The sequence below is a fragment of the Pseudonaja textilis genome, chromosome 2 (genome assembly GCF_049901715.1).
Source record: "Pseudonaja textilis isolate UNSWEBS1 chromosome 2, rPseTex1.2, whole genome shotgun sequence".
NCBI classification, from domain to species: Eukaryota; Metazoa; Chordata; class Lepidosauria; order Squamata; family Elapidae; genus Pseudonaja; species Pseudonaja textilis.
The window spans coordinates 10226545-10242967 of NC_141991.1; the positions used below are offsets into that span (position 1 = coordinate 10226545).

General features: G+C 37.6%; 1 protein-coding gene across 1 annotated transcript in view; it reads left to right on the forward strand.

Annotated features, from left to right (window-relative positions):
* The window catches only part of LOC148126699 (vomeronasal type-2 receptor 26-like), a 76250-nt gene extending 62001 nt beyond the window's left edge, over positions 1 to 14249 (forward strand). Inside the window, exon 5 of the transcript XR_015742454.1 lies at positions 14163 to 14249. The gene's annotated coding sequence lies outside the window, so the exon portion shown is untranslated. The remainder of the gene's footprint in view (positions 1 to 14162) is intronic.
* The last annotated feature ends 2174 nt before the right edge of the window (positions 14250 to 16423 follow it).

Genomic DNA, 16423 nt, shown 5'->3' on the forward strand with positions numbered 1-16423 from the left:
TCTCCACTGGACAAGCCAATGTCCCCAACTACAGCTGTGGAAGGAAGGAAAACCTTCTGGCTGTTGTTGATGCTGCAAAGACGGAAACCTCCATTCGGACATCAATATTACTCGGCACCTACAAAGTTCCACAGGTTTGTGTGTGTGTGTGTGTGTGTGTGTGTGTGTGCGTGTGATGACCTTTTTGATGAACTTGTGTGAATATTGAGTTTCTTGGAAGATGTTGTACAGAGAGTGATGGGCTTCAAAAATTTTAGCAATGGGTTCTCTGCCTGGTTGCTGGGTGGGCGTGGCCATGGTGCACATGGCTTAGTCAGCCTCCTGCACCATTTTGCCGGGGGGGGGGGGATTTTTGCCCTTTCTAGGCTCCGAAGTCTTTTCTTGAGCCTCACAGGAGGGCAAAAATGGACTCCCTGGCCTCTGGAGGCTCTCTGGAAGCTGGAAACAGGCCCATTTCTAGCCTTCCCAAACTTCCATGAGGCCCATTTTTCAGCCTCCCGGAGTGTCCCCACACACCCTGCACTTACTTGTATACAAAATGGGCCACATGGAGAATCCGGGGGGGGGGGGCAGGGGGGGCAGGGCAGGCCAGGAGTGGGATTTGAGGGTTCTCTGAACAGCACAGAATCTTAGTTAGGGGCTCTCCCGGACCCCTGCAAACCCCCAGCAGACCATTCCTGTGTATAGATTATAGGGTTACCTTTTGTCACGTTCAGGGTTTCTGCAGTGTATTTGTGCTTATTTAAGTAATGTCCAACCAAGGAACAAAGAGGACTGCTTCCAGCCCTGCTGAAAGGGCAAGCCATCAGAATAAAAAATGTGAGCAAACCCTATCAGTACTGATGAAGTTACCAAGTTTGGTAATGAAATATCTACAAGAAAACAACCAAGACCTGAAATTACCAAGGACTTTGCATTTCAGATATTCTCTTCCATCAATTCTATGATTATCAACCAATCAATCAGAATAGAGCTGGGAGGGATCTTCAAGGTCTTCTAGTCCAGCCCCTTGCTCAAGCAAGAAACCCTATACCATTTCAGAGAAGTGACTGTCCAGTCTCTTCTTAAAAACTTCCAGGGATGAAGCACCCATCATTTCTGATGAGAAGCTGTTCCACTGGTTAATTGTCCTCACTGTTAGGAAGTTTCTCCTTAATTCCAGGTTGCTTCTCTCTTTGATTAGCTTCCATCCGTTGCTTCATGTTCTGCCCTCAGGTGCTTCGGAAAATAAGTTGACCTCCTCCTCTTTGTTGCAACCTCTCAAATACTGGAATACTTCTATTATGTCCCCGCTAGTCCTTCCTAATTTATATAAAACTCAGACTTATTACATCATAGCTAAAGATGGCTGTTTGATGATGAGCCAATGGAGTGAAACAATATATTTCCTTATCTTGGGGTAGTTTTCTCTGAGACTGCATCTAAGTCCCCTCTTTATGAAAGCAGCTGATTTAGAATAAGGGCATAAGTGAACACTGCATACATTTTTTTTTATAAACAATTTTATTGTTTTTTTAACAAACAAACAGATAAAACATAAAAACATCAGCTCTCCCATATTTATATACAAACAGTGAGTCGGTTGGTTCATCAGTTTTGTGCATTCATTTCGTAGTCACAATTACAATTACCTTATATAATAACTCTTATTATCAATCCAAACGTATATATCCTCATATCATTATTAAAAAATTTTTTTACTATACTTTTATTCAATCATGCCTTATGAGATAACTATAATTTAAGTAATTTATTCTAAAACAAATCATATAGTTGTACCAGTTCTATCCTAAATAAAAGAAAAAAAGAAAAGAAAAACCATTATATAAATATAATATCAAATACCGAAAAAGAAAAAAGAAAAGTGAAATCAATATTATTCCTTATTGTCTAACATTCTAAATATTCTATTTTTGTATTTCATCATTCAGCCATTGATAGAAAAGATCCCAAATTATATAAAATTGTTTATCTTCTTGCTCTCTAATTTCAAAAGTCAATCTACTCATCTCAGCACATTCCAATATTTTCTTTATAACTTCTTCCTGCAATGGAATTTTCTCATTTTTCCAATTTTTTTGCAAATACAATCCTAGCCGCAGTTAATACATTTACAATCAAATATTTCAACTCTTTACTATAAACATCTGGTAAGATTCCCAATAAGAAAAGCTCCGGTTTCAAGTCTATATGCTTCTTTGTCATTTTTTCCAACCACATGCGGATTTTAGTCCAATATTTTCTAGCATCCTCACAAGTCTACCACATATGGTAGTATGAACCAGGTTTCTGATGACATTTCCAACATTTTTCCGATTTGTTCTTGAACATTCTTGCTATCCTTGTCGGGGGAAAATGCCACCTGTAAAACATCTTATACAAGTTTTCTTTATAGGCTGTAGACATTGTCATTTTATAGTTTTGCAACCATAATTTCTGCCATTTCTCTAAGTCAATCCCATATCCAATTTTATTTTTGTTTCAAACAATACCAATTAGGCTTGGAAAAGACTATTTTGAGGACTTAAATAAAATTGTCTTGAAGTATATATGGCAAGGCAAGAAAGCAAGGATAAAGCTAAAGCTCTTACAGGATGCTAGAACTAGAGGCCTGCCTAATTGGGAGTTGTACTATCAAGCTGCAAATTTGATGTGGGTTAAAGAATGGATAACATTAAGGAAGACTAGATTGTTGACACTAGAAGGTCATGATTTGTTGTTGGGTTGGCATGCTTTTTTATGGTACAAGGGAACCAAAACATAGGGTTATTTTAGAAGACATTATATACGGGAGTCTTTGTGGTTAAACTGGGAGAAGACAAAAAAACAATGTTATTTGAAAATTCCAGTTTGGTTATCGACGATAGAAGCGTTTTCTTATCCTATAATTTATAAAAAGAAACAAACAGTTAGCTATGGGGAATTACTAGATGAAAAGGGTGAACTTAAATCGATACAAAAATTAGAGGAACAAGGTATACAGATGAATTGGTTTTCATATTTGCAAATACACTCAAGGTATGATGAGGATTCCAAAACAGAGGGATTTTATGATAAACAGACTGATTTAGATAAGATTTTGATGGGTACTGATGAAAAGGTGATTAAAAAATTATATGGTTACTTATTGGAAATTAAACTAGAGGAAGAACAAGTTAAAGAAACTATGATTGCCTGGGGGAGGAACACTGCATACATTTTTAAAAAAGCAGCGTTCCAGCTTCCCTGCCCCAATGAATTACAGTCTACAATGTCAAGTTTACCGAAATGCTCTTGTGTTCAGCTGACATTTGGTACTTAAAATATATTATTCCTAGAACAATCAAAATCACAGCATCTGAAAAGTATAAAGGATAAAAGGATAAATGGACTTCAGCTGCTGCCCTCAGACCTAATTTGGGAATTAATACAATTTTTTCCTTTGTCTAAAATCAGGAAATATATTTAGTAGTCTAAAATTAAAGCTATGAAAAAGGAGAGAATACCAAAATTCTGTGTTTTAGAACAAACACAATTTTAGTTAAACACCTCTTGGATTGTAGAACTGACCAATCTGTGAGGAACTTTGGTGTCCCTGTCTTTTGCACAACTGGAGAATGAGCTAAAAAAATGCTGCACAAAAAATCCTGAACATCAAAATAGAGAAAGATATGTACATCCTCAGTAAGGTTGGCACTGTGAACTAGGTGAGCTGCTACAAGCAGATCTTACAAACAAGAATTTTAATACAAAAATGCACAAACTTGTTACAATGGTATTTACTCGAACAAGATTTGAGCAGTTGGGCAGAATGGTTAGTTATGAAAGGTTTAACAAAATTCCTTATACTGAAGATGCTTGTATTTGCAGAGCTCCATAGACAAAAGACATAACATCTCCATTATCCCAATGTCAGTTGTATAAGGAAGAGAGGGATAAACATCTTGGACTGTACAATAGACCAATGACCTATTACAATCTGTATAATAAAAATAGAAGATATGTTTCCTGTGTAATCAGAATTTAAAACAACAACATATGATAGACAATTTATTTGAAAAATACTGTTCAGTTGAGATCTGATTATGTGGGTCTGATTATGGTAAATTCAAGAAGTGATACAGAATAATGATTTGCATTCCTTAGTCTTAATTCTTTTTAAATTGTTTTCTTATTTTATTTTTGTGTAGAGTCTTGTTCAGGGATGGTATTCTACTGGTTCAGCCTGGTTCTGCCAAGCTGTAACGGCAATGAGCAGCAGAGACTGAACCAGTTCTCTCCACCACTCTGCTGTTGGGCCTTCCCGCATGCCCGGGCTCCCATACTCCCCTTTATTCCCTGCTTTTGAAGTGCAGCTGCTTTGTGCAGCACAGCAGAGTGCCACACAGCAGCTGCTGAAATGATCAGGAAAGTGCAGGCTTGCAGGGGGTGAGTTAGGATGCCTGTGCACCTGTGCAAACGCCTCTGCACCCGCACAAAGTGCACATTTGGCACACACATGCAAAGTATGTGCATGTATGCAAAGCGTGCCCACTAAGCCACACCCATCAAACCAGTGGTAACACTTTTTGAATCCCATCACTTGTGGTTAGCTGGCAGCAGGTGCGGACAGCTGAGGAGAGCGAGGACTCAGATGAGGGGCCAGGACCATTAGGGAGCTGCCTTCAGAGATTACGGGGGCTGACAGCAGTGATGAGGAGGTTCCCGAGGAGCCTGTGCCAAATGCGCATGCACGCAGGATTGCTCAGAGGAAAGAGCAGTGACAATACTATGGGCTCAGCAGTAAAGCTCCAAGGTTATGGCCCCTCCTTCAAAAAGATAAAAGGCAGCTGTGAAGCGAATGTTCTTTTGCAGGAAGCAAAGATGTTTTGAAACTCAGCCTCGTGGACATTACAGTATATTAAGTTAATATTTGAAGACTTGTGTTGTGAAATATTTCTTATCTGTGATTCTTGGCAGTCTCGTACAGTTTTGGCAAGGTTTGTGTTTATCAAAGTTAATTAGTTTGCAGCAGCCTTTTAACCGGGGATTTTTAAGAATCATTAAAAGGTTAGTGTTCCCTTTGGTTATTGTTTGTCTTATTGTAAAAAAGGTTTGGGTCGGAACACCACTGGTCTTGTTAATGTTCTGTATTTTATATCCTGTTTCTTGGTATGGTTTAATTATTTTAAATTATTCCAATATGTTCATGAGTAGCAAATTGGATTTATTAAAATCTAGTAATTTTTTAAATTGATCTGATCCCAAACACCGCATAGCATTCTTCATTGCTTTTTCAGATCAGTGATGCCATTGTTTCAGAGACTCTGAATGATAGAAGTCAATTCCTATTTTTCCATCGGATTCTCCCCAGGAAAGGGATCACGTATCCAGCAATTGTCCAACTGCTCCTCCATTTCAGATGGACTTTGATTGGGCTCTTTACATCAGACATAGAGGAGAGAGAGAATTTCATGAGGACTTTTACTCCTATGCTGGTCAGGAATGGAATTTGTGTGGTTATATCAAAAAGATTGTCAGTGACTGGGCATAAAACACCCCTCCAGGATGCCATCTCTAAGTGGAGACAAGTCAATGTCTTTGTGAACTACACAGAACACATTAACATCTGGGACAAAATCCATACTTTGCAGTTGACGTTTGAAGGTGTTCCAGGACCTATTGAAGGAAAAGTCTGGATAGTGGAAAGCATCGATTATTTGGTATTGAGACGGGAGGAACTTTACAAATATGTCCATAGTATTTGGAGCTTTGCTTTTCAGGAAAAAAAGAGCCAAAAGTTGATGCCCTTGGAACCAATACTATGCAATATGTGCAATTGGAAAATCAATATTTTTGCTGTTCTTTTTCAAAGCATGTTTTTTCTGTGAAAGGATGGAAAAGATGCACCCAGAGGTTGTTACTGAGGCCTACAGAGGAAAGGAGGAAGATATGAATCCCGTTTCACCTCCATTTACACAGTGTTATTAGGACTTTGGCCCATGTCTTGAAAGCTGCATATTCTTCCAGATCCAGGAGAAGCCAGAAGAGTGAAGAGAGGTTGGGGGCTCCAAGGCTGCAGCCATGGTAGGTAGGGAGTCCCTAGCAGGATCCATGAAATTTCAACTGACTTCATTTTGTCAGATTCAGGCTACATGCTGGGATTCTGCCTTAGTTATGTGTCCCTCTTTCCATTTTCTATACTTAACCTTTTTGTCTTTCAGTTGATCAGAAAATTCTTTCTGCAACCATGCTGATTTCTTCTTGAATATCCTATTTTTCTTTTTCAGTGGTATTGTAGTGAACTGGATTTTAACAATCATATTTTTCAGAGTTTCCCAAGCATCTTGTTTTCCTCTTTAAGGTTTTCATTCATGGAATCCTTCCCAAGCTATCTCTAAGTTTGTTAAAATCAGCTTTTTTAAAGTCTAGAACTGAGGTGTAAAACATGATCCTGTCATGGGCCACATCAGAAGTTTGCTTGTCCTTGGGGGGCTGGAGTCAGCATGGCCTGGTCACTGCAGCCAACCAGTGGGTGCGACTGGGCCAGAGATGGCAGGAGTTGGTCCTCACCATTTCCAGAGTGGCCTGGCAGGCCAACTCTTCATATATGACACATCTGGTCTAGGACATTGGTTTAACTATGTTCAAGTGCTTGTATCTGCATTATATTGAATTCTGACATAGTCACTCTCCACCAAAGTTTTGGCAACTTCTATCATTTCTTCTCCATTAGTAAAAATTAGGTCCAGTATCCACTATTTCCCCTTCTCTACTTTGGAGGAAACAAAGTTGTCTGCTAGGTTTGTCAGGAACCTGTTCAATATCTCACTTGATGCAGAATTTGTCACCCAGTTGCACAGTGAGCAAGGTGTTTAGACTGGATTTTGGCATTTTTGTCTAACTATCGAGTTGGAGAGGCAGTTTTTGATGTTTTGTGTTATTTCAGGTATTGTTGCAAGATGTAAGTTTTTCCAAGTAAAGCTGCCTTTTGCAATTGATTGATGGCAAATTTTTCAGTGCCAATGGTTTTCAAATGGTGCTCCAGTTGTTTTGGGATTGCACCAAAGATGCCTATTACTATTGTTGCTACCTTTCCTTTCAATTGCCACAATGGTTCTATTTCTATTTGCCATTCTTTATATTTTGTTGTCTTCTTTAATTCCTTCTTTTCTATGTTGCTCTCTCCTAGGCTAATAGACAAATTTGATCAATTAAATTTTGTCAGTATCTTGATTTTGTCAATGCTATATGATTGACTAATTTATCTGAATCTTTTTCACACTCAAAGGATAATATTAACACTTGTTCTCACAACTCACAATATTCGTAAGTTAGACAACTTTAGAAGAAAGATTCAGATGTAAAAAGACAAGCTGGGATAAGAAATCAAGGTTTCTGGTTTTAAAATTCCTGGATGTTTCTATTCTAGTTCCATCCATTTCTGGAGAAGAATGAGTTTTGCAATATTTCCCATCGGAAATTGTACTTGGATCAAAATGGAGATGTAGAAGCAGATCTGAACATCATAAGCTGGGTGCTTCATCTCAAGTGGAATCCCATTGACAAGCAACTGGGGAGTTTTGAAATGCAGAGATTTATAATCAATAAAGATACTCTGTCATGGCTAAAGTTGCTCAACAAGGTGGGAGAAATATTGGTGTTCTTCCTCTATTTCTGAAAGCCTGAGGACCCATTTCAAGTTGTCTAAGTCTAATCAACAAGGTTGTCGACCTTCAGTGAGAATTGAATGTGAGGAGTAGAAACCTCATACTGTTCTGCTTGGAAAGCTTTAGTATTATTTGTTGTGGTAATTCCCCGTTAGGAGAATGAGCATATACAGGGAGATGTATTTGAGAGAAGTGTTTTGTATAATACACACACAGCACACAGATACACTGTACAGTAAATGTAGGTTTTTACTTGCAGAAAGGTTTAAGCAAAGTTCAAAATGAGCAGTCCAAAGTCATTCACAGGTTATTATCAGTCGGTTTTCAGTCCAGGGATAATTCGAATATCAAAGTCCAGTATCAAAAACTGTTCAGTATCAGACTTACATCAGATCCAAGAATATCAATCATTAGAAGGAACGGCAATACTTTCCAACAGAAGGAAACAGACTGACTCACACTCTCTTCTGAGACTAAGGCTAACACTCCAGAAACACCAGAACAGGAACTAAAACAACCCAGGTTTCTGGCTCCATCTTATGGACGTTTGAGAAACCACATCCAATTGCAGTTTTTAGCATGCTCTTAAAGAGACAGTATTAAAATGTCTATCCTGGTTTATATATTTCCATCCCAAATAGCTGTTAGATGACTTATACTCCTAACAAGGTGTCCTTTGTATGCAAAAATATGAAGCACTGTTTTAAGCTGATTTCACACTAATATGGGGTGCTGGGTGACAAATTATTAGGGCACTGGTTTTAGTTTCATATGAGTAATAAGGAGAAACTTTCTGACAGTGAGAACAATCAATCAATGGAACAACTTGCCCTCGGAAGTTGTGGGAGTGCCATCACCTGAGACCTTCAATAAGAGATTGGACTGCCACTTGCCAGAAATGGTGTAGGGCGGGGATTGGACTAGATAACCTATAAGGTCCATTCCAACTCTGATTATCTGTTATCTGTAAGATGGAAGCCCTATAAATTAAGGAAAGCATACAAATAAACAAAGAACATCTCCCTTAAATTTGACAGAAAGTTTCTAATTTGTAAGCCTTTTTCTTCTGTGTATCTTAACTAAAAGACTACTTTAGGCTACTTGCAAAAGGAAGCAGCTTTGCAATGTTTTACATAGTCTTTAAGAATCCTTTGCAGTTACTATCAGTCATAAGTTTCTTTCTTCATCATAGTTTCATTTTACTTTCATAAATTTAATAGAATAAAACTTTAAATTTTTTTTACAATAAATTGTATTCAAAAACTTAAATATATACTAAAATCACGGAGAAATGAAGAATGGAGGAATTAATATTAATACATCCATGAGAAAGAACTCACTGGTTGTCAATGAATGCTTAAATCTTTTCTTAATTCCATCCCTCCAGACTTTATTAAATAGAAAAATGTTTTATTGCAATGAAACATTCCAAAAGTGATGAACTAAATGAAGAATTGGTCAGTAGTGGTGTCTTCTGTGATTATTTAGAACTTGAGAGTTCATGCTTATCTAATTTTGATTTTGATTTTGATTTTTTTATGAATGGTTAGTCCTAACATATTTTCTTTGGCATTAATTGTTTTCTGCTTAGTCTCTGCCTCAGTCCAAATGTGTGGAAAATTGTCACCCTGGACTTGTCAAGCAGAAGCAAGAAGGAGAGCCAGTTTGGTGCTATGACTGTGTTCCTTGTCCAAAGGGGACCATCTCCACTCAGAAAGTTGGGTGACCCAAAGAAAAGGGTGGGCCTTGTAGAAGTGGATTCGTCCAGAGTATTTTCATGGAAGTGCAAGTTAAAAGCTCATCTGTTTTCTTCTTTATTGTGAAACTGCCCAATTTCTTATTTAATGGGAAAAACAGTGAAATTACCTCAAAGTAGGGGCTGGGAAGAGATAAGATGATGTGACAGATTAGGCAACCTTTACTAATGTCAGATAAAATATTTCCTCGGTTTTTTTAGTTCGGATGTTTCCTTCTATATTTTGACATCAAGGAACATTAGAGGTTTTTTTTTAAAAAAAATGGAAAGATTATTGCAATGTAGTTTATATGGGACCATAATGGGAAGGCATCACTGGTCTGCAATTAGCTGTGGACACCTATGTGGAAATATCATTTTACTCATATTACCATTGCTCCCATTACCCATTCTAGATTATTTGCATGACTAAAGTTTTTTGTGCCAGCTTATTAGAGTTCACAAGATACATTATTGGAGTCCATTATATTAAGAAGTGCCATCCTATAGGACTCAGGAAGTATATATAGAAAGATTAATGTCTTCATTGTTAAGCTCTAATTCTGTATGTTTCTATGGAGGTTCTGCACATTTCACAGGAGACAGATGGATGGATGGACAGATAGGTAAAACATAGATAGATGGATAGGTAGATAGATAGATGGATGGATGGATAGATAGATTGTAGATAGATGAATGCACCAATTATCACATTAAACAAGAAGAAACCTTCTACGCATGAATTCCACCCGCTTTTTCTACAATTTTTTAAACAACAAATTAAAAGACTCAAGGTCCATCCCACCCCCGAAAGGACCTAATGGTAAAGACTGCAATGATGACACCATTCAAGCCAACCTCTTTAACACATTCTTTGGCTCAGTATTTGTAAACAGCAATGAATCATGCCCAGTATTTCTTAGTCGAACCACAGACAACTACAATGATCTAATAAATATCGATTTTACAGAAGACAATGTTGAAAAGGCACTACACAATCTAAAACCATCTCTATCTATACAGAATACGTGCCTACTTCTTTAAAAAGCTATCCACTGCCATAAGCCGAACCTCTAACCATAAACTTTGAATAATTTTTCAGGACCATCTCCTTGCCAAAACTATGGTAACAAGCCACGGTCATCCCCATCTTCAAAAAGGGAGACCCCAGCCTAATTGAAAATTACAGACCAATCTCTTTATGCTGCATCACCTGTAAAGTCACGGAATCAATTATTAACCAATCCATCATCCTCCACTTAGAAACAAACAACCTACTCTCTAATAAACAATTCCATTTTTGAAAAAAAACTATCATGTAATCTGCAACTCTTACACTGCAAAAACATATGGACTACACAACTCGATCAGGGCAAAGCAATAGATGCAATCTACATAGACTACATAGATGTAAAGCCTTTGATTTAGTGGTACATGACGAACTGCTCCTAAAACTAAAACTTTATGCTATCTCTGGACACCTGCATAACTGGATAGAAGCATTGCTCTCAAACAGACAACAAATGATCAAAATAGGGAGTGTTCTATCAAATTCTGTACTTGTCCACAGTGTTGACCCCCAAGGCAGTGTTCTAGGACCAACTCTCTTCATACTCTACATAAATGACCTCTGTGATCATATTAAGAACAACTGTGTTCTCTTCGCTGATGATGTAAAGCTATTCAATGCCACAGACAATAGTGCTACCCTTCAAAAAGACTTTGACTATGTATCAGAATGGTCAAACAAATGACAACTTCAAATCTCAACAAATAAATGCTCTGTCTTACATATTGGCAAAAAATAAATAAATCAGAAAATAAAATACAGGCTGAATAGCTAAGACCTAGAAAACCCAGAACTATACCGCCTTCGGTCCGATCTAAGTATGGTATATAAAATCATACATTGCAATGTCCTACCTGTCAATGAATATTTCAGCTTCAACCATAATAATAAAAGAGCAAACAATAGATACAAACTCAAGATTAATCTCACCAAACTTGATTGAAAGAAATACGACTTCAGACTTCCGGGTTGTAAGGCTTCGTCGACGGCAGGAATCCGCTTCTCTGCGGGTCCCTGCTGTGCTCGCCGTCAAGGTACCCCCGATCCAACTGGATTTGGGGGTTGTCGCTACCCTGAAGGGGCAGCGGAAGACAGAGGAGATCCGAGCAGGGGTCTGGGGACATCGCACCCCCCCTCCCCAGCCGGCTAGAGTCCTTTTTCCCGAGACGGATGAGCGGCTGTCTCGGCAGCCATGAAGGATTCTTCAACCGGTCAAGTTTGTGCAGGAGGAAGACTTAGAAGGAGAAGTTTTCTTGGCTAAACCAGGACATGATGTTACTTTTAAAACACCCTGGAAACCTGACTTTGGATTGATACATTTGTTTCCAAAAGAATTTGTAACATCGGTGAAAGTGCTGAAGGAAAGCTCACTACCCCTCCCTACGGAGAAAGCAAAGGAGCACAGAAAAACCTGCTTTCTAAAGGTAAAAATAAGCTCTTTGTTATAAGTGGGAAGGGGAGGACTAAAAAAAAATAAAAATTTTTTTCTAAACTTTGCTGGAGGAGACGCCTTGAAGATTACAAGACCATTAATTAATGGAAATACGGCTTTTAAAATATATCTGGGATTTTGCCTCTGGAGAAAAAACTGTAAAGAGAAGAAGAGGAAAAAAGTTTTGCTTGTTTGGATTGTTTGATAACTCTGACATTTGGAAATTACTTCAAGATTGAAAGCATCTGGGTTGTTGTTGTTGTTTTTTTTTAAAAAAAAACTTATAATGGTACCACCGGTTGATGAACTGAAAATGGAATATGAAAAATTAAAGAAAGACAACAAAGTGGCAAGGATTCTTTGGGAGCTGCCTTCCACTTTTTAGAAATGGCGGTTTCTACGTGCCAGCAAACACTGGAGAAAGGAGAAGGAGAAGAAGAAGAAGAAAAGGAAGAAGCCATCTTTAATGGACTAAAAAGTTTGATTAAGAAAGAAAATGGGAAGGAAGGAAGGGAAAAGGAGAATTTAAGATTTAATAAAACAACCAAGAAAAAGAAAAATAGGATGAAAAGAAGGTACAATGTTAGAAAGCAATTCAAAAGAGAATTACAACAGAGAGGGAAACTTAAAAAGGGGGAGAGGAGAGGAGGGGGCAAAAGACCAGATTGGAGAAGAAAGGGAGGAAAAAGGAAAAAAAGCCACGGGTTAGGACAAGATTTTTTTTAAAAAGTTTTTTCTTTAGAGATGAAGGATGATAGATAGCTTATAATTAAAGAAGATTCTGCAAGAGTGCATAAGATAGTATTGTAGTATTTGTATTTGGAACAGTTTATTGGAATATTTAATGAAATATTAATGTTTAATAATGATGGATGTTGATATTTGATTAAATATTAGGAGATCTGTTAAATAATTAATGCTTAGTTAAAGTTTAATTTGTTAGTGTTTTAATATTATTATAACTTTAGTATTTTATTTTTCTATTCTAAAACAATGTACTTATTAGAACTAGAATTAGAATAGAAATTATATATTTAATTATACTATAAGTTTGTTATTCTTTCATTTTAAGATTTAATATGTAGAAGGTACTAAGCAGAATCAGAATGGAAATTATGTATTATTTTAAGTTTTATTTTAGGAGAAGGCGTCATACTTCAAAAGCGATTACAGGGAAATTTTTGGTTAAAGGAAGAGATACATAGATGTTTACTAAAGAACGGACAAAAGACATAAGTATAATGACTTTGAAATAAGATGAAATAAATAAAATATAATTAAGAGAGTGAAAAGATGGGAGAAGTTATATAGAAAATACAAAATGGTTAATAAGATATGAAGGGTATATAAGGTGGGCATGAATTTGATTTAGGTCTGTCAAAAAAGATGTAACCTGGGGCCAAGTCACTTTTCAAAGAAGTTTTATGTTTTATGTTTAGTGTGTGGATTATGTTTGATTCTAAATTAATAAAATCTTGGAGAAATGAAATTAAAGGGAGAGAAATTGGGAAAAGATATGTATAAATGATAACTAAGGAGGTTTTTTTTTTTCTCCAATGTTTTGCTTCAAGTGTGATAATGTGGAACCATGTTTTAAAGAATAATGCTTTGTTTGTCTTGTTGAAGTTTATGGGTAGTTCTTGGAAAGGAGGTTATATATGTTTTGTTTGTCTTGAAAAATCAATAAAACTTGTTTAAAAAAAAAAGAAAGAAATACGACTTCAGCAACAGAGTGGCCAATGTTTGGAATACTCTACATGACTCTGTGGTTTCTTCCACAAAACCCACAAAACTTTCACCTTAGACTTTCTACTATTGACCTCACCCCTTTCCTAAGAGGTCTGTAGGGGGTGTGCATAAGCACACCAATGTGCCTACCATCCCTGTCCTATTGTATCTTTTATTTTATTTTTCTTATATGTATCCATGTATTCATAACAATGTTTTTACTTATACCTATTATCTTGTAAGCAATTGACAAACCAAATAAATAAAATAAAAATAAATAAATAGATACATAGATGATAGAGATAGATAGATAGATAGATAGATAGATAGATGATAGATAGATAGATAGATAGATGTAGATGTAGATCTAGATATAGAAGATAGATAGAAGATAGATAGCATAGATATTGTAGATAGATACAAATTATAGTTGTTTTTGCTTCAACTGTTAATAAATGTTTCTTTGAAAATATTCATGGTATCAGCTGTTTTTCGAAGAATGTATTTCTTCAAATTTAAAATGGCAGAATGTTGAAGAAATATTGGTTTGGTTTGGTTTGGTTCTCACAGATATGGAAAAATGCACCAAATGTCCAGATGATAAATATCCAAATAAGGACCGTGTTCACTGTATCCCCAAAGTAATATCCTTCCTGTTGTATGAAGACTATCTGGCCATCATCCTAGTCTCCTTTTCCCTACTCTTGTTCCTAACAACAGGATTTGTGTTAATCATGTTCCTTCAGTACCAAGAAACTCCCATTGTTAAAGCCAACAACCGGGACCTCTCTTACATCCTCCTGGTCTCTCTCCTGCTTTGCTTCTTCTCTCCTTTTCTTTTCATTGGTCAACCAAGGAAAGTTACCTGCCTTCCCTGACAAATGATTTTCAGCATTACTTTCTCAGTTGCCATTTCTTCTCTCTTGGCCAAAACGATCACAGTGGTTCTGGCTTTCATGGCCACAAAACCAGGAAACAAAGTGAAAAGATGGTTGGGGAAGAGCTGGTGGTTGGGGAAGAGCTGATGGTTGGGGAAGAGCCAACTCCATCATCCTTTCTTGTTCTGCTGGCCAAATTAACATCTGCTCCATCTGGGTTGGACTTTCTCCCCCATTCCCAGCCTGGAGTGAACAACTTGCAATGCAATGAAGGGTCTGTTGTTATGTTCTACATCATAATTAAAGGGTGTTGGAAGATAATGTCCCTTTCCTTGCACAGTAAAATTGCAAGATGCCTACTGGGTTATTTTTTAATCCTCAAGGCACCATGTCTCTCCTGTTCCCTTAGTCTACATCCAGGTTTTTGAAACATCACACTTGTGCAATGGAAATTTTGTTCATATGCCAGAAATATATTGTGGCCGGGAAGGGGGTGTTAAGAATTCCATTATTTTAGTTTTGGTATTTAAAGACAAGATCCTTTCAATCTCTTGTGGGAAAGTCATCTTACTACCAGCCTGTTTTCCAACTTTCCCCCCAAAATGGCATTTGGAATAAGAAAAAAGAATACTTTGTCTACAAATTTTATAATAGAAGCAGAAAAGGCCTGAATGTCAATGACTTTTGTTCTTCCAAAAGAATAAAAAGGATGAAAAGATGACACCAAGTGAATGCAATAGTGTCCGCTGCCTTTTTCACAGAAAAAGTAAAGTTATAATAAAGCAATCTTGCAGTTTAAAACTTGGATGCAAAGAATGCTTATCTTTTCATTACTTTCAGTCATTTACCTCTTCCTACTGACACCTACAGCATAGGAAATATGCTATAGAAAGTTATGGGCAGATCTGTGGGATTCTGCAGGAGGTCAAAATGTCTCAGTCTCTTCAAGGACAGTTAAAATGTCTTTCTGCCTTCCACAACTGCAGTCATGATCATTGTCATGCCCCTGTCAGAATCTGACTCAGAGTAGGAAGACAAACAACTGACAGGGAGTGAGAGTGTGGGTCCATTGGCTGTGGAAGAAACTGAGTAAGGGCAAAATCCAGCTGGGCAGAGCAGGGAAGAGGTAGAACAAGGGAGAGGGAATTCAGTGAAAGACCCAGGCTCACCCCTCTTCATCCTAGGGCACACAGGGAGGAACGGAGAAGAGAGCAATGTGGGTTGTGTGGCTTACAGGGGAGGAAAGGGCCCTGATTCCCTTCATTAGCTGCAGCTGGGAATAGTGTATAAAAAAGGCAAGCTGCATGCAGAAAGGTGTTGGGAGCAAACATAACTTTATCTTGGATTGTCATGGCTTATCTTGTTCCTGGCATCTTCCCAACTGTGTAAGTTTTGCCATGCTTTCAAGTTTGAAATTCCTGCTCCTGCCCTGCCAAACTAATTACTAATTACTGGTTTGTTTGGATTTTAAGTTACAGTTTGTGTTGCTCATGTTTTGGACTTGATTCTCTGCAGCCAAAGGCTTTTCCTGGGATAGTTTTTCTCCAGCCCAAAGATAACCTGGACATTGGGGGCAAAGTTGGAGATAATAAAGGGACTCTTATTGCTTATCTGACTGTGTTACCTTTCTGCCACACCCCGGGTCATCACATTCATTTACCTCACCAGCTGAAAGCAGGTCCAGCACAACATCCTAAGTCATTCTGACATTCAAATAATTGTCATTGAGATTGAAACCCAGGTGGATGTTGGGAAAAGTTGGAGATCTCAGATGGCCTAAAGAAATGAGAGGACTTTCCAGCAGTCAATGGATCCCCTTCTGGAAATAGTCCATATAGGACATTTCATTTCTGCTAGTACTTTTGATCTGTATGGTAGTCCTTTGGGTTTGAAGAACTGTTGTACAGTTCCTCTGGGTTGGCTCTGCAGTCCCAGCCTGGAGGTTCAGAGTCT